The following is a 23,679-nucleotide window of genomic DNA, read 5'->3' as shown; positions in this document are numbered from 1 at the left end:
ATGTCTCGTGGATTGTAGGATGCTTAGCAGCATCTCTGGCTTCTACACTGTAACTGCCAATAGAGTTCCCTCTACCCTTATTGTGACAATCAAAGTGTCTCCAGATATTGCCAAATGTCTCCGGGGTACATAAAATCACCACCTGTTGAGAACTACTTATCTAGCCTGAAGCTCTCTTCTGAGGATCTGGGGATAACAGCTTTCTGACATCTCTAGTTGAATATCTCCTAGGCATTGAAAATTTAACGTGACCAAAATGGACTCTTGTTTTTTCTCCCGTATATGCTCTCCCCCTAGATTTTCAGATTTTAGATTATTTATGACCTTGCATTGGAGGTACCAATAAAAGACATTGGAGGCTTTTTTTTGGAGTAAACTAAGGAGCCACTAGAGAGTTTTGAGCCAAGAAATGACATGATCTCACTTAGGTTAGCTCTTTCTTGAGCATAGACTATGACTTGGAAGACAAAGCAGGAAGACCAGTTAAGAGGCTACTGTGGTAATCACAGTGAAAAATGGTAGTAGCTTGCACAAGGATGGCAGTAGGGCATATGGTAAGGAGTGGCATCTCTGGTTTAGTGCTTAAACACAAATATTTCTGAGAAGAAGAATGCACTTGTACCTTCATGAAGTTAGTATCAGAGTATGCTTTGTTTTTCAGATGTTTTCTAAGAACTTGCAGGGAACAGGTTTTGGTGGATCAGAATGAAAGGACAGTAGCCAAGTTCCTGGGTTCCTCCAAGCTAGAACTTCCTGGGATGTTACTTGAAGGGATTCAGGCCACAACAGGGTTTTAAAACAAAGGACCCAATAGGAGGAGTAAGCAAGACATCCAGTATTGCCTATTCTACGTCACAATCTTACTTGGAGCTGGTCCTCCCTTGGTAAAACATGTACTGGGTGGCAGGGTAGATAGAACAATTGGAAATCAGGAGTGTTTCCTTCATTAAATATAGGAAGCACATCATCTTGGGCTAGAAGGCCCTTAGCTGAAGTGAGGTGGCTATTGGCATTTGGGATAGGACAGGTTTTTGTTGTACAAGATTGCCCTACATGTCGCAAGACTCATAATAGTGTGCTCTCTCATTGTGACATCTAAAAAATGCCTCTCCACATTTCCAGACTCCCCATGGGAGTCAGACATGTTCAACTGTATACCACTGGACTGAGCCCCCTATGCTAATTTGAAAACTGCCTTCTGTAATATGAAGTTAGTCAAAAGGCTATACATTCCAGGCCCTTAAAGAAAAACTGCATTACTTGTTTGGGGACTTAGAAGGTATCCACTGGTACTTTAAATTAGCATTGATGTTTATTGCTGATACATCCCATAAATGTTTTCTGTTCATGTTATGTACCTTAAAATACTAATTTGTAATTCTTTCGTAGAGGTTGTAGACATTTCAGGGCCATCTCTAAAGATAACTGCAAAGGACACATGCTCTCGCTGCTCTCTTCCCAGCATTGCTATGTAAGGGAGCCTGAATGAAAATGAATCGAGAGTTTGTATGAAAAGGAATTCCCTAGCCATCTTAGCAAAGGGAGTGGGAGTAAGATTGGAAGAGGGAGGATATTGGCTTGTATGTGAATGTTTATGCACATCATGTTTTTTTTGTTTGTTTGTTTTTGTTTTTATAATCAGGTCTAACTAGTATAAAGAGCTAAATATTTTTTAATCGTATTTTTGAAAAGTAGTAGAGAATAGAACAATATTCATCAGATTTGTGAAGGATTCATGACTCAGTGTTAGAGGGAATACTCACCAAGGAAAAGATCTAATAGTTTTGAACATACAAAATGTAAGGTTTATTTACAACGAAAAAAATAACACAACACAACTGGAGGAAATGTTTGTATCAAATGTGACTAAGGGTGAACATCTATAATATCTGAAGAGGAAGTTCTCTCAAACCTAATGAATAAGTTTTAATACATAAGTAAACAAAGTATTTTAGCAGTTAATGATTAATAAAAAGGTGGAATTATGTTTACCATCACTGGTAATCAAAGAAATGCCTTTTAAGTTAACCTTGAGTTACCTCTTCCATTCTCTCAAAAGTACTGAAAATTAAAATAACTTCCAATTCTGGAGAGGCTTTAAGGAAGTGGACCTATTCACTCTAATGTGTTTCTTGTGCTACTCCCAGCCACTGCCTTTCCCTGAACATGCTGTGCCATTTGAAATTCTTATGTCTCATCTTTATGGGTCCTTCCCCTGTTCTTCCTGTTGACTTTCTATCTCTTGAGAGCAGCAGTCAGATCCTGGGGGCATCCCTTCTGAGTCAGCCCTGCCAGTGAGCACTCTGGTTTGCATTCGGTACTGCACTGCAGTCATGGGTGTATGAATCAGTCCCTACCACTTGGCTGGGGAGTTCTTGAGGTTAGGGCTGGTCAGGCCCTGTATCAGGGTCTGGCATATAAATAATTATTCAATAACTATTGAACTAAATTATTGGACTTTGGTAAATGTTTTAATAAACTATAATATGTTAGGGTGATGGAATAACATGATCACTAAAGTGTAATTATAAGTGTAACTTATGGCAAAATTTTGTAACCAAATACAGAATGATATGTTTAGTGTAATTTCAACTGCTTTTGAAAGGTAATGTGCAGAAAATGAATTTTTAAATATTTTAACGTTATAGATAACAAACTTTTATTTCTTTGTTACAATCTTTATGATACAATATATAATTTTTAAAATCAGTTGGCAGACTTGACCTCCCTCTCTTCTCATCAGAAATTAACCTCTGTGTGCCCTGTTCAGTTATCTGATTGAACTCTCAGGAAATAGGGTGGGCCTCCCCAGAATGTGGGCTTTTAAGGATAGCTGCATTTATGTGGCTGAATTAGGTCCCCAAGCATGTTTGAACTTTTACTGTGCCTGGGTGCATATAACTTGAGAGATATGGTACTTAGTATTGTAGAGTTTATAAATATATTCACGTTATCAATGATAAGTTCTACAGCTTTTAATAATGTCAAATATAAATGGTAATTGATTTTTTAAAACATTTTTTGAGTATCTACTATCTACCAGTGACTGAAATACAGAATTCCTTTGAGGAAGTCCTTGTCTGACAGCAAAGACAGACATCCATGGGCCTTTCATACAGCGAGATGAGTGCCATAATCGTGTGTTGAACAGAGTGCAGTGAGTTGTAGAGGGAATGGAGAAGCAGTTATTTCTTAGAGGGCTGGTGAGATGAGATGACTGTTCTCCGGTGAGATAACTCTTGAGCAGAACTTCAGAAGATGGGCAAAATTTTTGCAAGGTGGATAGGAGAAAAGGGAAAAGCATGAACAGAAAGGTAGAAGTGTAGAAATACATGATGTGTTCAGAAGCCACTAAAAGATTTTGGAGAGGGATATGACATGGTTAGGTTTGTATTTGGAAAGAAAATTGAGATCAGTGATTATAACAAGGAGACACAAGAAAAGTTAATCTTTTTTTTCTTTTTTTTTGCATGCTTTTCTATGTGACAATTTTGGAGCATCCCCAGATTTTAAATTGCAACATAGATAGGACATACTTTACATTATGCACAGTACTGGCCAGCCAACCATATGTCCTCTCATAGCTGTACATCAGAGTGTCCCTTCTAAAAGTCTGGGTTAACAGTGGGCTGCAGGAATGAGGTCAGCTAAGAAGGCATTTCAGTGTCCACATCACCACAGGAAGTGATGGCTTAATCAGGGCCGTGATAACAGAAATGGATGGGAGGGAATATATTTGCCTATATAGACTTGGTATCAGAGTTTTATGGGGGTAGAGAGAAAAAGGAATTATATATCAGTGTTTCTCATATTTTAATGTGCATATGAATTCTCTAGGGATTTTGTTAAAAGGTAGATTTTGATTCAGTAGGTCTGTGGTCGGGCCTCAGATTCTGCTCCCAAGTGTTGCCACCACTGTGGGGCCATGGTCCAGTGAATAATTAACAAGGACGAGATAACGTGGATGTGAGACTCCACTGACTAGATGGTGATGTCATTATCTGAAATATCTGAAGTGGGGAATACCACAGAAAAGAAAGATTGGGTGGGGGAATGGGGTGAAGTTTTTATGGGACATTTGGATATAAAAATTGTAGACAGCTAAAAGTTTGGATTCTAAGCTTGAGAGAAAAATCAAGCATAGAGATACAGATTTGGGAATAAGCATTTCGTTGCTGACAGTAAAAGTCATGAGAATGAGTGACATTACCTACAAAAAAGAGATAAAGTTAATATTAGAAAATATACCTATTGCTTCATCATTCAAAGGCCTCATCTTCTAAAAAGAAAAATAAAGAAAATACATCTATTTGCTAAAATTTTAATGTCCATTTAAGTGACTATAAATCAGCAATGGGAAAGAAATTGGATAGGTAGCTTCCTCCCTATGAACAATCTCTAGGTGTAAATTGAGGGAAGGAGAAGTCTTCTTTGGAAAATCCCTCTTTTCCTTTGTAATGACTGTAGATCAAGTTAAAAATGCATTAAAGTATCTTATGAGAAATAATTCATATAAATAAATATGTGTAAAGAATCTTCAAAATGCCAGGCAGTCTTCTGACCTTAACATTAATAGCAAATGAAATGAATCCCTGAAACAGTGGAGCTTATCGGGGAGATTGACAAATGCTGCGTTAGGAAAGTATAGTGTGATGCGAGAGCACACACATCAGGAACACATGACTCAGTGTGGAGACAAGGGATGGCCTACCTGAGGAAGTAGCATTAAGCTGAGACCAGAAGGCTGAGTAGAGGTGACCTACAGGAAGAAGAAGGGAAGGTTGTAACAGTAATGACTTGGAGGGGAGAGGCCCTGCAGTTTGGAGAAGTTCAGTGTGGCTGACCATGGAGTGTGCAGAGTGAGGGGGATGACTGCTGAGCTCCAGAGGTGGACAGAGCCCCTGGTGAGGCCCACTCCTCTGGGACTTAGTAGAGAGAAGAGGGAGAAAATGATGTATTTTCCCAGGGAAAAACTATTATCCTGCTTTGGTATAGTTCAAACAACAGTCTTATGCATATGGTTTTACAAGCATATGGCTTTTATAGACAGGCCTACTAATGACATGACTCATAGTAATGTTTCTGTAGGAAGAATGTTTTGTGCTTCAAAAGCTGTCTTATAATTTAACTTTCAGTTTTGTTTTTCCATTTGGGAACCGCTTGGATAAGAGCACAATTCTATTGCTTTTTGTTATTTCTGCTAAAAGTGTGCTTTGTCTGTTATGTATCTATGTGGCTACAGTGTTGATTTTCCATCTTCTGATATGAATCAAGCTATCATTGCACAGATGCAGTTGAAATGTTGTTTTATTTTCTTGACCAGATTCAGAAAGTGTATGGAAATAGAGAAATCTTTTTATAAATTGTTTAGTTTTCAGAGTGTTTGTTCTTCAAAGTTAAGGATTCCCTCTGTAAATTATATTGTGGTATACTGTGTTATATACGATGAAAGTATGAAAAATTAAACTACCATGAAAATTGTTATAAACAGAAAGTAGAAGAGATTGGTATGTTTTCACTATTGAAGTCAAATAGAATGTAGAAGGTAAACAATAAAGGATAAAATACCCAGCTTTAAAAATACTTTAATAACCATGAGCTTATCGTCATAATCATCTTCATTACTAGCTATTGTTATCATTAGTAATACTTGATATTTTAAAGCAGGAAACAGCAAATGTTAAGGCCACTCCCTTTGTAAAATTGATCTATATGAGTTTCACTTTCTTTAATAAATGAAACTTTAGGCTGAAACTCTCCAATTCCCTTATCTCCAATATGCAAAGTTAATTTCATCTACATCTATCTTGTGAAAGTATCTTTCCTTCTATATCAATTAGAATACTTTCAGCTGGTAAGTGACAGAGACCCAGCTGAAAGTATCATATATAATAACTGCATTTTATTATCTCATATAACTAGAAATCTGGAAGAAAGATGGTTTTTTAGTTGGCTCATATAGCAGCTAACCATTATCATCAGACTCTCTGGCTCTGTCTTTTCATTCTACCATCCTGCATCAGTTGACTTTTGTCTTCAGACTTTTCCCCTCCTCATCTCAAGATGGCAGCTTTAACTCCAAGAATGACATACTCATATCAAAGCATCCATGACTGTAAGAAAAGGTGTCTCTCTTATGTCTTTTTCAGAAATGCAGAAAACTTTCTTAGAAGCCTCCTAGAAAACATGACCTCACTAGCCAAAACTGCATCCTATACTGTTTCTAAGCCAGTCAGTGGTGAGGGGTACAGAAGTCCTATGTTTGGCTTAGACTAGTCTAGATTCATGGCCCTCCACTCTTCCCAAGGTAAAAAAAAAATAAAAAAATAAAAAAATAAATAAGATTTTGTTATCCACAAAGAAGGGAAGACTGAGTAGGCAACCTCTAGGTCTGTCATACCTTCCAAGGCCAATTTATTTGCCTAGACTCTTAATTCCTTTCTGCCTCCTAGAAGACTTTGTTAATCATTTCTTCTTGCCTTCATTTTCAGTCTTCTCATTCTTTTTCTTCAAGCTTATTGAAAGAAGAGTCTACATATGCTGCCTTCATTTTTTCCCCTCCCATTTATTCCTTTAATTCCTTGCAATCTGGATTTTGTTCTTTCTAATAGGAAACCTTCCTTTTCTGTCAACAACAATGACCACTTGATTCCCAAATCCTTTGCCAGTGTCTTTTGTTTTCTGGATTTTCTATTCTCCGTTTCATTTGTTTGCACATTATTCTTTATTATTTCCTTCCATCTGCTTGCTTAGGTTTAGTTTGCTTTTCTTTTTGTAGGTTCTGTCTTCTTAAGGTGGAAGATTAGATTATCCACTTGAGATCTTTCTTTTTTAATATAGGCTTTTATAGCTACAAATTTCTTTCTGAGTACTATTTTCTTTAGCTGTATCCAATAAATTTTGGTATGTTGTGTTTTAGTTTTCACTAATCTCAACGTATTTTCTAATTTTCTCTCTGATTTCTTTGACCTATTGGTTATTTAGGAGTGTGGTTCCCCCGCCCATCTTTGTGAATTTCCTAAAATTCCTTCTGTTACTGATTGTATTATAATTGCATTCCATTGTTTCAGAGAATATTCTTTGTGTGATTAATCTCTGTAAATTATTGAAGGTTGTTTATGGCCTAGCATGTGATCTCTTTTGGAAAATGTTTCATATGCAATGAAGAATGCATATTGCCTTGTTGGGTGGCGTGTTATATAGTCGTCTGTAGGGCTAGTTGTCTTACTGTGTTGTTCAAATCTTTTGTGTTCTTGTTGATTTTCTTCCTGGTGGTTTTATCTAGTATTGAAAGAGGGTTAGTCTCCAATTATTATTTTTGAGTTGTGTATCCCTTCAACTCTGTCTTTTCTTCCTTCTGTTGTTAGGTGCATATATGCTTCTAATTGTTATATTTTCCTGATGGATTGACCCTTCTGTCATTATGAAGTGTTTCTCTTTATTTCTATTAATATATTCTTGTTTTAAAATCTATTTTGCCTGATTCTTTTATGTTTACTGTTTGTATGGTATAGCTTTTACTTTCAACCTATTTGTATGATTGAATCTAAAATGTGTTTTATATAGATTTTATATAGTTGGGATCATTGTTCTTTTTCTTTTAAAAAAATACAGCCTGATAATCTTTCTTTTGATTAGATTGCTTAATCTGTTCACATTTAATGTAATTACTGACATAGTTGGATTTTTGTATGCAGTTATGAATTTTGTTTTCCGTAGGTCTCAAGTCTTTTTTGTTCTTTCCTTTCTTGCCTTCTTTTGGATTAAGTAGATATATTGTAGTGTGATGTTTTAATTCCTTTGCTACTTTTTAAAACATATATTTTGAATTATTAGTGGTTGCTCCGGGGTTTACAGTGTACATCTTAATTTATAAGAATTTCACTTCTGATTTATACTTACTTTCAGCAAAATAGACTTCCTCTATTAGCTCCATTTCCCTCCCCAACTTTTTTGTGCTATTATTGATGTACCTATTATGTCAAACCCAACAATACACTGTTGTAATTTTTACTTTATGTCTTTTGAAGAAGCTGAGACAAGGGAGAGCAAGTACATATTTATAGTTAGTTGTATTGACCTCTCTATTTTTCATTTTCTTTACATATTTCTGCATATTTGAGTTAGCTCTGGGGTCATTTTCTTACTCCCATAGAACTCTGTTCTCATCTGCTTCATTTGTACTGTTATTGTCTAAATATGTAACAGTGAATGTTGTTAGCCCAATAATAAAATTATAGCTACAGTGTTTTATTGAATTATTCTTTAAATCAGTTAAGAGAAGAAAGGGGAAGAATTATGCAATTACAGTGTCTTTTGCAATTATGTACGTAATTTCCTTTACTGGCACGCTTTGTTTTTTGGGGCTTCCAATTACTGTTTGGTGTTACTTGCTTTTAGCCTGAAGAATTTCCTTTAATATTTCTTGTAAAACAGATATTCTAGCAACAAATTCTCTGTTTTTATTTTCCTGGGGATGCCTTAATTTCACCTTTATTTAAAAATACAGTGTTGCTAGATATTAGAGTCATAATTCACAATATTTTACTTTAGCACTTTGAATATTTAATTCCATTGCTTTCTGCCCTCGCTTGTTTCTAATGAGAAGTCAGTTGTTAATCTTATTGGGGACTCCTTTGTGCTTGTCTGGTCATTTTGCTCTTGCTGCTTTCAAGATTTTCTCCTTGTCTTTGGCTCTCAAGATTTTGCCTATAATGTGTCTGGAAGTATATCTTTTTGTATTTATCCTATTTAGAATTTGTTGAGCTCCTTGGGAGATGTGTAGATTAATATTTCTTTTTCTTTTATCAAATTTGGAAAGATTTCAACCATTATTTATGTATTTTTTATTCTTTTTCTTTCATTCTTTTTTTTTTCCCTCTCTCTGAGACAGGGTCTCACTCTGTCACCCAGGCTGGAGTATAGTGGCATGACCTTAGCTCACTGCAGGCTCCACCTCACTGTGGGCTTAAGCAGTCCTCCCAACTCAGCTTAAGCCCACAGTGTAGCTGAAACTACAGGTGTGTTTCACCCTACCTGGTTAATCTTTAATATTTTTTATAGAGACAGGGTCTCAACATGTTTCCCAGGCTGGTATTGAATTCCTTGGCTGAAGCAATCCTCCCACCTCGGCCTTCCAAGGTGCTAGAGTTACAGATATGAGCCACCATGCCTAGCCTTATTATTCTTTAAATATTTCTCCCTGTTTTTTCTCCTAATGGCATCTATTTTAGTCCATTTTCTGTTACTGTAACAGAATACCAAAGACTAGTTAATTTATAAGGAAAAGAAATTTATTTTTTATGGTTCTGGAAGCTAAGAAGTCCAAGAGCATGGTGCGAGCCTCTGGTGAGGACCTTCTTGCTAGTGGGAATTCTCTACAGAGTCCCAAGGTGGCACAGAGCATCACATGCTGAGAGGGCACATGAGTAAGAACCAAACTGGATTTTATAACAGATGCATTCTTGTGATAGCTAACCTACCTGCTTGATAACCCATCAATCCAGTAACTTATTCGTCTACTAATCCATTCATGAGAGCAGAGCCCTCATGACCCAGTTACCTCTTAAAAGTACTACTTCTCAATACTTCTGCATTCAGGACCAAGTTTCCAATACAGTGAACCTTTGGAGAACACATTTAAACCACAGCATTCCACCCTGGGCCCCCAAAATTTATGTCCTTCTGGTGTTTAAAAATACATTCATTCCATCCCAGTAGCTCCAGAGTCTTCATTCATTCTATCATGCACTCAAAAGCCCAAAGTTCCAAGTCTCATGTAAATCAGATTTGAGTGAGACATATGGTGTAATTTGCCTTGAGGCAGATTCTTTTCAGCTGTGAGCCTATTAAATCAAACAAGTTACCGACTTCCAAAATATAGTGGTGGAGCAGGCATAGGACAGACATTGCCATTCCAAAAGGGAGCACCAGGAAAAAATTAAGGACTAACAGGTCCCATGTAAAATGAAAACCCAACAAGGAAAACAACGTTACATCTTACAGCTGAAGAATAATCTCCTTTGACTCCATGTCCTGCTTCCTGGGCACACGGGTGCAGGGTTGGGCCTGAAAGCCTCAAGTGACTCCACCCCCATGGCTTTACTATGCTCAATCCATATGTCAGCCCTTGTAAGTTACAGTTGGGTGCCTGTGGCTTTCGCAGGTTGGACCTGCATGCTGATGCTATAATTCTGAGGTCTCAGCAGCATTCCTGCTCCCACAGCTCCATTAGGCATTACTTTAGTGGGGACTCTGCCATGGCCTTGCTTCTGGCTGTACTAGGCATTGCCCTATGGGGGGCTCTCAGCAATGGATCCACTCTTATGACAAGTCTGTGCCAGGGCACCAGTCTTTTTGGTATATCCTTTGAAATCTAGGTGAAACTACCATAACCCCACATCTCTTACATTCTGTACACCTGCAGAATTAGCACCTTGTGGATGCCACCAAAATTTATAGCTTGTGCCTTCCATAGTGGTGAGTTGAGCCACACCTGCTGCTACTTGGGTCATGGCTGGGGCAACCACAGAGCCTTGCTCTGGGGAGCAGGGAGCAGAGTCCTGAGGCAGTCCTGGACAGTGGGCTGTGCAGAATGCCATGGATGCCATGGGCTCCCACAGAATCATTCTGCACGCCTAGGCCTCTGGGCCTCTGATGGGAGGAGCAGCTTCGAAGGTGTGTGAAATGCCTTTTGGAGTCTTTCTCTAATTGTCCTGATAAATAGTCTCTTGGTCCCTTGTATCAATATGAATCTCGTTAGCAAATGGTTCCTAGGCCTCATTCTTGGTTTCCTTTCCTAAACAAGCTTTTTAAATTCTACATGGCCAGCCTGAGGAGAGTTTTGCAAATCTTTCCACTTTGCTTTTCATTTGATTATAAATTCTGTCTTTGTCATCCCTTTGCTCCCAAATCTCACCTGTGTCTTGAGTGTTTTGCTGCTAGAAATTTCTTCCACCCCATATGCTAGTTCATCACTCTCAAGTCCAGCATTCCACAAACCCCTAGGGCATGGACATAGCCTCGAGGTATGTCAGGCTGTTTGCTGCTTTGTGACAAGTATGGCCTTTAGTCCAAGTTCTAGTACCTTGCTCCTCATTTCCATCTGAGGCCTCTTCAGAATGAACTTTACATATTTCTGTTAACATTCTGGTCATGAGCACTTAAGTAATCTCTAAGAAGATTCAAGCTGGGCGCAGTAGCTCACACCTGTAATCCCCGCACTGTGGGAGGCCGAGGCAGGCAGATCACCTGAGGTTTGGTGTTTGAGACCAGCCTGGCCAACATTTTGAAACCACATCTCTACAGACTAAAAATACAAAAATTAGCGGGGTTTGGTGGTGCATGCCTGTAATCCCAGTTACTTGGGAGGCCGAGGCAGGAGAATCGCTTGAACCTGCAAGGCGGAAGTTGCAGTGAGCTGAGATTGTGCCATTGCACTCCAACCTGGGTGACAGAGTAAGGCTCTGTCTCAGAAAAAAAAAAAAAAAGAAGATTCAGAATTTCTCTAGTCGTTTTCAGAACCGTCACCAGAATCACCCTTAAGGCTCCATTTATGGCAATACGGGTTTTTTCTATCCAGCTCCTCCATAGTCTGCCAGCTTCTACCCGTTACCCAGTTCCAAAGCTGCTGCTTCATTTTCAGATATTATAGCAAAAGTCCTACATCTTGGTACCAGTTTTATGTCTCAGTCTGTTTTCTGTTGCTGTACATAGACTTTAATGAAGTTGAGGATACCTCTGAATCACCTGGTGGGCTTGTTATAATAAAACACAGATTACTGGGTCCTATGCCCAAACCTTCTGATTCAGGAGGTTGGAGGTCGGACCTGAGGGTTTGTATTTCTGGCAAGTATCTGAGTGAGGCTGAGGCTGCTCATCTGGATAACCTACTTTCAGTGTTTGGTTGCATCTTTTTTTGTGATCCTAGCAGCCATTTATATGTATTATTTGTATCTGTTCATTCATTAAGGTGTGAAAAATGGTAATATTCTAATTCTTTTTACTCTTTTTCATTTATTCATTGGAATATTTTTATAAAGAGATACATGTTCTTATCTCTTACTTGGTTACCCAGTGATAGAGTTCACAAAAGAAAGGTAACATAAATTCTTGATTTTTCCCCTTTGATATATATTGTTTAAGATAATGAATTGGTTCTCTATCATCTCTTAAAGGTGACCAGTTTTTTAAGAATGTTATTATGAACTTTTAGAATTTAATGTATTAGTTTAATCCATTTCAAGTATTACCATCATTGAAGCTCAAATGACTCCATCTTTGGCTAATGGAAGCCTCTTAAAGTTAGCTCCTGAGTCCTAGATTCAGCTATTTCTCTTAGAAGCCCTACTGTTTAAGGGGTGATCATGTTTTCTCTCAGCCCTTTCAGTAGACAGAAATCAGAAGTATGTGCACATATTTAAGATAAAATAAAAGTATTTCATAAATTTATATTGATGCTTCCAATTGAAACTTGAGACTATGGTGGAGATGATAGTGTGTTTAAATTTTCTTTCTGTATCTCTTTCCTCTGCTTTCAAGGATATGAGTGATTATAGAACTGGAAAGTTCCACAATTATTCATTTATTTTTATCCTATAGTGTACACACAACAGTCTCAGAATGACAACACTACAGTATTACTCAAAACATTAAAATGCATATTTTTGCATACATTCTCACCCCCTTAATCGCATTTAGGACTGGGGATGTCTTCTGAGACTTGAGTTTATTGAGCAACCATTTAAAGCATCTTCTCTGTCTCATACTCACTTCTAGAAAGGGGATGCAAAGAGGTGTAAGATATGTGCCTGTTCTCTAAAAGCTAAGGGTCAGGGTTACTGGGTTATGTATCATTTTGGTATAGGAAGATGTGGCCATAGAATCTGGGATTCTGTTCTTTAAAAGAAGTTAATGTTAATGTTAATTCTTCTTTACTTGCATGTTTCTTAAAATAAAACCCTTTCTCTCTACTCTTATCAGGGAGCAGCTTCCTTTTGGTGGAGCTCGTTAATACTTTCTAATCTCCCTTACGTAGTGTATTATTAGTCAGGGTTCTCCAGAGAAACAGAGAACAAGAGAAAGATACAGAGTTTATTTTAAGGAATTGACTCACAGAATTTTGGGAGTTGGCAAAGCAACTGTGTAGAATACAGCAGCAGGCTGTATATTTAAGGAAGAGTTGATAATAGTCCTGAGTGTAAAAATTGCAAAATAGGCTAGTAGGCTGGAAACTCAGCATTTCTATGTTATCATCTTGATGTAGACTTGCATCTTCTTCAGGTAACTTTTATCTTCGCTGGTAAGGCCTTCATCTGATTGGATAAGGCCCACCACAGTATGGAATCTGTTTTATTTCAAGTCAACCAATCATAAATGTTAATTACATCCACAGAGACCTTCACACAGCATCTAGATTAGTATTATACCAAACAGCTGGCCATGATAACCTGTCCAAAGTGATTCATAAAATTAACTGTCACATCTAGGTTAACTGTTTATTGCCCAAATTGATATTCTTTCTAAAAAACAATAAAATTGTTTAATTTTATTACTTGACTGACAAATTGGTTTCATCATATTGGCGAACCTATAAAATAGTCCTATTAAGGAATTATTTTAAAAATAAAGTTATTTCCAAGACATATTAAGATATAGCTATATTCATTAAAGCAAAACAACTGTTTTAACATTAAAAATAACAAATATAATTCTCAGTAAAAGTTCATATACATTAGTTTCTTAGCTGTAATTTGTATCTAATATATAAGCTCTCTGTATTGGAAAAAATATTTTAAAAATATAGTTGTATTATCTTTAATTGCTTCATAAAATCATAGTCTTTTTCAAGTTGCATTTTGTGATTGCTACATTTGAAATTATTGATTTTTTCAAGTTACTATTTTCTATATAAATTGTGATTTTTAAATTTGAGAGTGTAACCTCTATGTTGATAATGAGGTACCTGGTAAGTTCAAAGCAAATTCTATTATATTTTTATTTTGTAATAGTTTAATATGCAAATATTCTGGCACATATATTTTCACAGCAACTGTTAAAAAAACAGTAAACTCTATTTACATCACTTTTATTCAACAAAATTTTTATGACAAAGCTTGTCAAATAAATTGTGTCTGTTATGGAAATCTTTTAAACATCTTAACCAAATTTAGATGCTGCTAAATTGTAGGCATTCTCAAGTTCATTTTATTCTAGTGCATAATATAAACTTATTTAAGTAAAAAAATAAGTTCTCCATAAAAATTAAATCTTGAATGAAAGATTTCTGTCTTAGTTTGGACTGCTGTCTCAAAATACCACATACTGGGTGGCTTAAACAACAATTCATTTCTCATGGTTCTGAAGGCTGGAAAGTCAAAGATCAAGGGACCAGCAGATCAGTTTCTGGTGAGGGCCTGCTTCCTGGTTTGCAGACCTGGTTTGATCTCATTATGTCCTCACATGGCCCTTCTTGGGTGTGTGCACTTGGATGGAGGTAGTGGGGGTAGGGAGAGAGATCTGTTTCTTTTTATAACAGCATTAATCTCATCAGGAGGGCCTCACCAACATGACCTAATCTAACCCTAATTAAAGGCACTACCTCTGAATACCATCACATTGGGTATTAGGGCTTCAGCATAAGAATTTAAGGTGACACAAACATTTAGTCTATAGCTGTTTTCAACTGACTTTGAATGTAATGTTTGAATGAAAATCATCTGTTATGTTAATGATTTTACAAAGTCTAAGCCTCAAAGAATTCTAAGCTAGATAACAAAAAGAGAAAACATGGACTGTCATGCTGAAATATTTTTCTAAATTCAGCATCAACTTTGTCACAAATATTTTAGTTCTTTTTTTTTTTTTTTTAGATGGGTGTGTACTCTGTTGCCCAGGCTGAAGTGCAGTGGTGTGATCACAGCAGCAGTCCTCCTATCTTGTCCTCCCAAAATGTTGGGATTACAGGTGTGAGCCACCACACCCAGCCTTAGTTCAATTTTTTTAACCCTATGTGTGTGTGTAAACATTTGTAAAGTTTGATTGGTAGAATGTCACATCTTTTGTGGATGCAGTTGTGAAATATGTTTCCTCCAATTTTGGTTGGTAATATATTGCAGTTTATATGGGCACAGTTGTGAATTATATGTGAACCACAGCCAAGTCCAAGTTTATTTCTGTTACATCATTTTTAAAATTTAATAAGAACATTGTTCTTTCTATGATGCTGTGCTCAAGCAAAGTTTGTAATCGTGTTATTACTGTAAAAACAAATAGAATTGACCCTTACTATTCACAGATTTTGCTTTCATGAATTCGTCTGCCTACTACAGATTGAGCATCTCTGATCTAAAATCAGAAATGCTCTAAAATCCTAAACTTTCTGAGTGCCGACAGGATGCTCAACACAATCCTCAGGGGTCATGCGCAAATGAAATACTCACTGGAGCTTTTGGATTTCAGATTTTTGGATTAGGGATACTCAGTAAGTATATAATGCAGATGTTTCAAAATTTTTAAAAACCCTAAATTCAAAACACTTCCGACCCCAAACATTTCAGGTAAGGGATACTGAACCTGTCAAATTTATTTGTAACTGCAAAATCAATACTCATGACACTAGTCATTCAACTGAGTGCATGACTACAAATGGTACAGAATGGTGAAAATTTTGGATTGCTCAACACATTCCTAGTTGACAGGCTGATTTCCTTCAGCTCTCATACAGTAAACAAGTCTCCTTTTTTGGGTTTATATAGTGCTATGATTTTTGCTTTTTTAGGCTTCTTTGTGATTTCTGTGTTTAAAATGACTACTCAGTGTGGAACTGAAGTGCTGTATATTGCTCCTAAGTGCAAGAAGGCTGTGATGTGCCTTAAGAAGAAAATACACATGATAGATAAACTTACAGTGCTGTTGGCTATGAGTTCAGTGTTAGTGACTCAACAGTAAACAGCCATACATTGCTTAACAACAGGGTTAAATTCTGAGAAATGTATCATTAGGTGATTTTGTCATTGTGAAAATATCATAGAGTGTGCTTATATGAATCTATAGCTTACTACACATGTAGGCTATGTGGTAAAGCCTATTGTTCCTGGACTACAAACCTGTGCGGTGTGTTACTATACTGAATTCTGTAGGCAGTTGTAACACAATAGTAAATATTTATGTATCTAAACAGAAAATGTACAGCGAAAATATAGCTTGATAATCTTATGGGACCACCTCCATCATAGATGCAGTCTGTTGTTGACACATCGTGCAGTGGATGACTATATATTAATCAGGTATCTTGAAACAGAACTATACATAAAATGAGGTTATGTTTGGTCAGCTAATTAAAATGTAATCAGAGGCTCTCAGGAGCTGTCAGGAACACAACCCTGAATTTCCCTTATGAGTAAACAATTTGGTATTCCCTAATTCAGTATTCGTGGTGACTTCATAGACCATAACTACTGTGAATAATGAGAACCAACAGTAATTTTGTCTTTGTTGTTGAACTTCTAAACTGATTTTTAAGTAGCAATTAAAGCAATGTCACGTGTTTCATATTCTACAGAATGAACTTCCAACAGCTTTACTTTGGTTTCATGAATTAGATGAAATCATCAAACCATTATTGGAATTAACTGATTTTTCTAGTTGGTACATTTTCTGATACTGACAGAAAGCTGGCAACATTTAACTGTGAGTTTTTCTGTTAATGGAGCCAACCAGATATCACTTTACTTTGATGATGTAAAAAAGATGCTTTAGAATCAGAACTAAGTGCATTTTTTAAAAAAGTAATTTGATCTAGATGAAAAGTCATGCTTTAGAGAGTAATATGTAAAACACTTTCTCTATCTGCTTTCATTAAATCTGTGTCTTTAAGCTAGCCATGAGCAGGGACAGCAGTCAATACTCAGTATTTCCTCTACGTCCTTTCAAGACTGGAGGAGTTAGCTGTCCTTACCTGCTTCTGCCTGAGAACACTTTCTCTGCAAGGTGCCTGGGTGCTGTCTTTAAGAATGAAGCATCAGTTACAGTACCTTTAGAAATGGGTTACTGCGAGGTGTCTTTCAAATTTAACCACATGTGAAATTGACAACTGGCTTCATTGCACATGTATCTCACACGGCTTAATGAGGTTATGGCAGAGCCTAAAAGTATAAATAAGTCCCAGCCTATTTTAATGGTATCATAAAAAAAATCATTAGAAAATGAAAAACCCGGCCGGTCGCGGTGGCTCACGCCTCTAATCCCAGCACTTTGAGAGGCCGAGGCAGGTGGATCATGAGGTCAGGAGATCAAGACCATCCTGGCTAATGAGGATGAGGTGAAACCCCGTCTCTACTAAAAATACAAAAACTTAGCCAGGTGTGGTGGTGGGCGCCTGTAGTCCCAGCTACTCGGGAGGCTGAGGCAGGAGAATGGCATGAACCCAGGAGGCGGAGCTTGCAGTGAGCCGAGATTGTGCCACTGTACTCCAGCCTGGGCGACAGAGCAAGAAAGACTCCGTCTCAAAAAAAAAAAAAAAAAAAGAAAGAAAATGAAAAACCCAGGACAAATGGTAAATTGGTGGGATGGTGGGACAATGGCCATAAATTGGGACTGTCTCAGGCAAACTGACACACTTTACCAGACATTTGTCCTTTAAAAAATCTTTGAATCCCAAACTCTTGATTACTGTTTTCCTGTCAAAAAGGCTGTGCCCTGAATATGAATCACTTGTTTGTGACTATTTAGTAATTTCCACAGCATTATGCACATGGAAAAGAATGTGAAGCATTCTTCTTAGCCACTTTTATTCATTGCGGCATTTCTTTTTTTCTGGAACATTTTCTATTTATCTTAAAACTTTTATTAAATTTTGCATGCTTTCATTTTTAAACTAAAGACATGTAATCAACTATGGAATTATTTCTTCTACATTATTTCTTTTGTTATCTTAATAAAAATACACAGCAATTAGAAATGAAACTTGAAAATAAGGTACTATTTACATATATTTGATAAAAATGGATTATCTGAATATGATTATAATAATACTTTGTATTCTGTTACAGAATTAATTAAAAGGATTTATGGTATATCTTATGACTCTACAGGAGCCTTGGGATATAGGTAAGTGACCAGAAGCATTTTTTGAAGAGACATTTCTGAAACATTAAGTAATTTGATCTCACAGGTTCCTGGCAAAGTAGACAGTGGGGCATATCTTACTTCAGCAATTTACCTCTTTTCTCTTCAATATAACATTTGTAGAAATACTACACTTACATGAATCTTCATGTAATATTTCCCTAATAGCTAAAAAATCATATTTTCCAGGGAATTTTAGGCTTATTTTCTATAATAATTATAATGAGACATAGGAGTGTGGCATGTAGCAAAACTTAAAGCATTAAAAAAAATAACTAAATGCAATATGGTACCCTGGGTTATACCTAGGAACTAAACAAAGACATTAGTAGAAAAACAGGTGAAATATAAATGAAGTCTATATTTCAGTTAATAGTAATCAATTAGAAATTAACCAGTGTTAATTTCTTAGTTTCGACAAATGTCCCGTGGTTATGTAAGATGTTTAACTTTATGGAAAACTGGATGAGAGGTATATAGGAATGCTATAGTATTTTTATATCTATCTTCTAAATCTAAAATTATTTCAAAATAAAAATTTACTTGAAGCACAAAAGTCAGAGTTTATTGATTTAAAATGTATAGTTTAGAAATAGATTTTCTGGACTATGGTTTAAAAAAATAAAAAAATTAATTAAAAAAATCCAGATTACATAAAAATGATTCAAGGAAATACATGGCTATAGGTTTCATTTTTCAGTTTATAGGAAGTATGCAATTTTATTTTTTTTTAACATTGGTGATATGGTTTGGATTAGTGTCCCTGCCCAAATCTCATGTCAAATTGTAATTTCCAGTGTTGGAGGAGGGACCTGATGGAAGGTGATTGGATCATGGGGGCGAAATTCTTTCTTGTTGTTCTTGTGATAGTGAGTGAGTTCTCATGAGATCTGGTTGTTTAAAAGCATGTAGCACCTCCCCCTTCACATTCTTCCTCTTGCTCCAGCCATGTAAGGCGTACCTGCTTCCCCTTTGCCTTACGCCGTGGTTGAAAGTTTCTTGAGGCCTCCCCAGCCATGCTTCCTGTACAGCTCGAGGAACTATGAACCAATTAAACCTCTTTACTTTGTAAATTACCCACTCTTGGATCGTTCTTTATAACAATGCAAGAAAAGACTGATATAATGGGCATGGTGTTTGCAGACATCTCCTCGTACTTGGTTACAGGCTTTCTCTTTGATGCTTTCAGCCACTTGTGTTTTTTGGTCCTTTTGTGTAACTTTTTCTGTTATTCCAAGCAGGCCCTTTAAATGGTTCCCAGTACACTTCTTTTCTTTAGTGTATTGTTTAGAGACGAAAATCCAATAATGTGACTCAGTGGTTTGGAGACCCCATTAGTATAGTTTTGTTCAGTCACACTACTTGAGCTTCTAGGTCAAGTAGTAGACACAGTAGACCTATTGTTAATGAGTATGAATAAAGATGAACATAACTCTTACATAGCCATTTCTGTAATTGAGCTAAAATAATACAGAATCTATTGCTGTCAGATAATAAAATTCTCAGTTTCTAAAATGGACTCTAGCATGATAACTATTTTAAATTTCTATAAATATTAAAAGACTTATAAGAAGGAAACTTTGTAGTTTGCCAAAACTCTTATGTAACTTTTCATTAATAAAAGTAAAGTAGCCACGCAGGTCTTGTGGATGGTTTCCTGCTTCTGCTGCCAAATTTAATGATTTTAGTTAAATTTCATAAAGGGAAATATAAATATATTATACCTAAAGGATATAGACACTTAAAACAGCAGACCCATGCCTGAATAACTCTTGCAGAATAATTGTCCAGCTTCAAAATTTCTGTTTTGCTTGGTAGTCTTTAGTCAGAATTGGTGTTAACAGTCTCATGTTAATAGAATTACAGTTAATGGAATTATAATCTATTTTTTAGTTGTTTAACATGATTGTGCTAACCTTGGTTGGGAAGTTTAGAAAAAGACAGGATCGTTTTCTCAGGCCAAGTTTAAATTACATTGATCATGTAATAGTTCACACAAAACAAGCAAACAAGAAAAACTTGTATTATTCTGTGCTAGAAGAGCATTAAAAGTGTTGTTTTTAGGGACATGCTTACCATTCAGCTGATTGTAACTTGTGGTCATCAAAGTGTAAATAAGAATAGCTAGTATATATTGAACATTTTTTTTTTTTTTTTTTTGAGATGGAGTCTTGCTCTGTCGCCCATGCTGGAGTGCAATGGCACAATCTCGGCTCGCTGCAACCTCCACCTCCTGGGTTCAAGTGATTCTCCTGCCTCCGCCTCCTGAGCCGCTGGGATTACAGGCATGCGCTGCCACGACCAGCTAATTTTTTTGTATTTTTAGTACAGACAGGGTTTCACCATGTTGGTTAGGCTGGTCTCAAACTCCTGACCTTGTGATCTGCCTGCCTCGGCTTCCCAAAGTGCTAGGATTACAGGTGTGAGCCACCACGCCTGGCCTGAACATTTTCTATGTACCAGGCACTTTACTTACATTATCTCATATAATCTTCAGGATTACCTATGAGATAGGTTGGAATTCCCTTTACAGATGAGGCTGAGAGAGAACAGCTATCTCCAGTCTAATTCTGAGGTGGGGAGGTGGACAGAACAAGTGCCTATTATATAGTACAGTACCTGCTGTTTATTTATAATATAAACAGCTCCCAGGAAATGCTGTCATGTTTCCACAGATGTGTAGTAAACTTCAGATTACTTCAGCTTTTCTAGGTAAGAGTATCTGATCACACTGGGTGACCTAGAGTGGATTCTCCTGGAGTGAACAGCCTGGAGTCAGGACTTGTGTTTCTTGTCTAACTTTGTTCTGGCTCATTCTGCAGTCCCCAACATGTCAGTTGTTCCCTGTCACCTGATTAATTGCTGAACACTCACTCATTGTGTGCTTCACTGATCACATGCCAAGAACTTTTGGCAGTTCTGGGGAACATGCTCTCCACATGCCTCCTGGTAGTTGTTGGACAACTAGATGTTCCTAGTTGTTGTGAGAACTTTGATCCAGAACCTGCAACACATGCCAGAGACCATGGATGGGGTAGTTGAGCAGCTGATGGGTGAAATGTAGCTATTCAGATTGTTAGTTGGTCAGGAGTCAGAAATAGAGTAGGCATGTGACTCTAAAAAGTGGTTTTTGAAGAGGATTATGATGGTTGGCTATGGACTTCATAGTTTGTAGACATAAAATAATTCTAACTTCTTTTTGAGGAAGAGTCATAAAAATACAAAATCTCCTTTGCTATCTTCTCTTTATGATCTCTAAAAGTTGACATTTCTCAGGGCTCGGTCCTTAGCCTTCTGTATTTATTTTCCACACAATCTCATGTGATCTCTTGTTTTAAATGCCATCTGTTCTCCCAAATTTACAATTTCTTTACTTTGGTCTCTCCCAGGAGTTCTAGACTTATTTTTATGTCTTTTCAACATCTCCATTTTGGAGTCTAATAAACATTTCAAACTTAATATGTCTAAAATGTAAATCTTGAACTTTTCTCCCTGTGTGAATGATATACACAGTTGTTCCAGGCCAAAAACTCAAAGTCATGTTGGACTTTTTCTTTCATATCCCATATCCAGTCCATTAGTAAGGCTTATATGCCTTCCTTTCAAAATGTATCCCAAATTACCCCTACCCCACTCCTCACCCTTACTGCCCTATTATAAGTCACTGTCATAAGTCGCCTAGGTGATAATAATCATCTTCTAACTGGCCTTCCTTATCTCCTCATTGTATCTCTCCATTCAGTCCTCCATATAGGAGTGAAAGGTGTTTTTTTTGTTTTTGTTTTTGTTTTTTTTAATGTTAAACAGTTTCTGTCATTCCTCTGTTCAGAACCCTTCAGTGGCTACCCAGCACACACAGGTTAAAATGTTGTCTCACATGTTCTACCAGACCTGCTGACTTTATCTCCTGTCACTCACTCTCTTGCTCACTCTCCTCTAGCCACACTTGCCTTCTTGCTGTTCCTTAGATACTTCCAAGTCCATTTGTAATCAGCTAACTTCCCCCAGTTCTGTGATCCCACACCCCTCACTCCAACCAGTCTAGCCTGGTACCAGTGGAGGTAGATTTAGAGAGAAGAAAAGTGCACATCCAATACTCTCTAACACATGCAGTGGTAGAGTCACAATAAAAATATTACAGCTTTAGCATTCCTAGTTTCTGTAATTTGAATTGCTTTTAAGTGTAAGAGGGACTGGATTTAGAGCTACAGGAAGTCATAGCTAGAATCAATGGGGAAAAGTTACAGAGAGAGATTTCTGCTCAGTTTAAAGAATGCTACAAAGAGACTTAGACTCTCACACAATAATAGTGGGGAATTTTAACACCCTACCGTCAATATTAGACCAAGCGGTCCAGATCTGTCAAAGATCAGATGGTTTTAGATGCATGATGTTATTTCTGAGGCCTCTGTTCTGTTCCATTGGTCTGTATATCTGTTTTGGTACCGTACCATGCTGTTTTGGTTCCCGTAGCCTTGTAGTATAGTTTGAAGTCAGATAGCATGATGCCTCCAGCTTTGTTCTTTTTACTTAGGATTGTCTTGGCAATGCGGGCTCTTTTTTGGTTCCATATGCATTTTAAAGTAGTTTTATCCAATTTTGTGAAGAAAGTCAGTGGTAGCTTGATGAGGATAGCATTGAATCTATAAATAACTTTGGGCAGTATGGCCATTTTCACGATATTGATTCTTCCTATCCATGAGCATGGAATGAAAGCTGAAATTACTCCTTGTTCTATAAGCTACAGGATGGATATCATGTTAGCAGGCATGTAAACAACATTAATGTCCTTGTACATATCCATTAGAGCTGTTGGGTGACTAGGTGCATTTTCATTGAGCAATAATATTCTGAAAGGAATCTTTTTCTCTGAACAGTGACTCTCAACAGTGGGCTTAAACTATTCAGTAAACCATACTGTAAACAGACATGCTGTCATCCAGGCTTTGTTGTTCCATTTACAGAGCAGAGTAGATTTAGCATAATTATTCACAGCCCTAGTGTAATTCTTAATGGCCTCAGTGCAAATGAAACAGCCTTATATTCAAAGAAGATGCCATATAAGACTTCCATAGCTAGAGAGGGAAAGTCAATGCTTGGCTTCAAAGCTTCAAAGAGAAGCCGACTCTCTTACTAGGGGCTAATGCAGCTGGTGACTTGAAGTTGAAGCCAATGTTCATTTACCATTTTGAAAATCGTGTATACTAGAAATATGGATAAACTTCAGAATCATTATACTGAGTAAAATAAGCCAGATACAGAACACCACAACTGATTCCATTTATTGCTCTAAGTTAGTATATCAGAAGTGTGAGAAAATACACATTTACTGTATGGTGACAAACAGTGGATAAGTTATTGCATGCAGCTAAGGGTGGGTTGTGATTGATCTGGAGGCAGTACAAGGGAACTTTTTGGGATGATGGTTGTGTTCTATATCTTGATTCTGGCGGTAATTATGTGGAGATATAAATTTGTCCACGCCCACTGAAAAGTACACTTAAAATTTATGTATTTTATTGTATATAAACTATTATCTCAGTAACATTGCTT

The 23,679-nt window shown here is 37.0% G+C and overlaps 1 protein-coding gene across 7 annotated transcripts in view; it reads left to right on the top strand.

The window, feature by feature from the left end:
• Positions 1-23,679, top strand: part of ZNF438 (zinc finger protein 438) — a 177,644-nt gene that overhangs the window by 18,549 nt on the left and 135,416 nt on the right. For 6 of the 7 annotated variants that reach the window (XM_011956343.1, XM_011956345.1, XM_011956339.1 and 3 more), the window contains one exon: positions 18,051-18,108. The gene's annotated coding sequence lies outside the window, so the exon portion shown is untranslated. Of the gene's footprint in view, positions 1-4,724; positions 4,905-18,050; positions 18,109-23,679 lie in introns of those variants that run through there. The other variant, XM_011956346.1, reaches the window with a different exon arrangement.

Source organism: Colobus angolensis, unplaced genomic scaffold (genome assembly GCF_000951035.1).
Source record: "Colobus angolensis palliatus isolate OR3802 unplaced genomic scaffold, Cang.pa_1.0 Scaffold414, whole genome shotgun sequence".
NCBI lineage: Eukaryota > Metazoa > Chordata > Mammalia > Primates > Cercopithecidae > Colobus > Colobus angolensis.
This window is presented reverse-complemented; position numbering and strand designations above follow the sequence as displayed.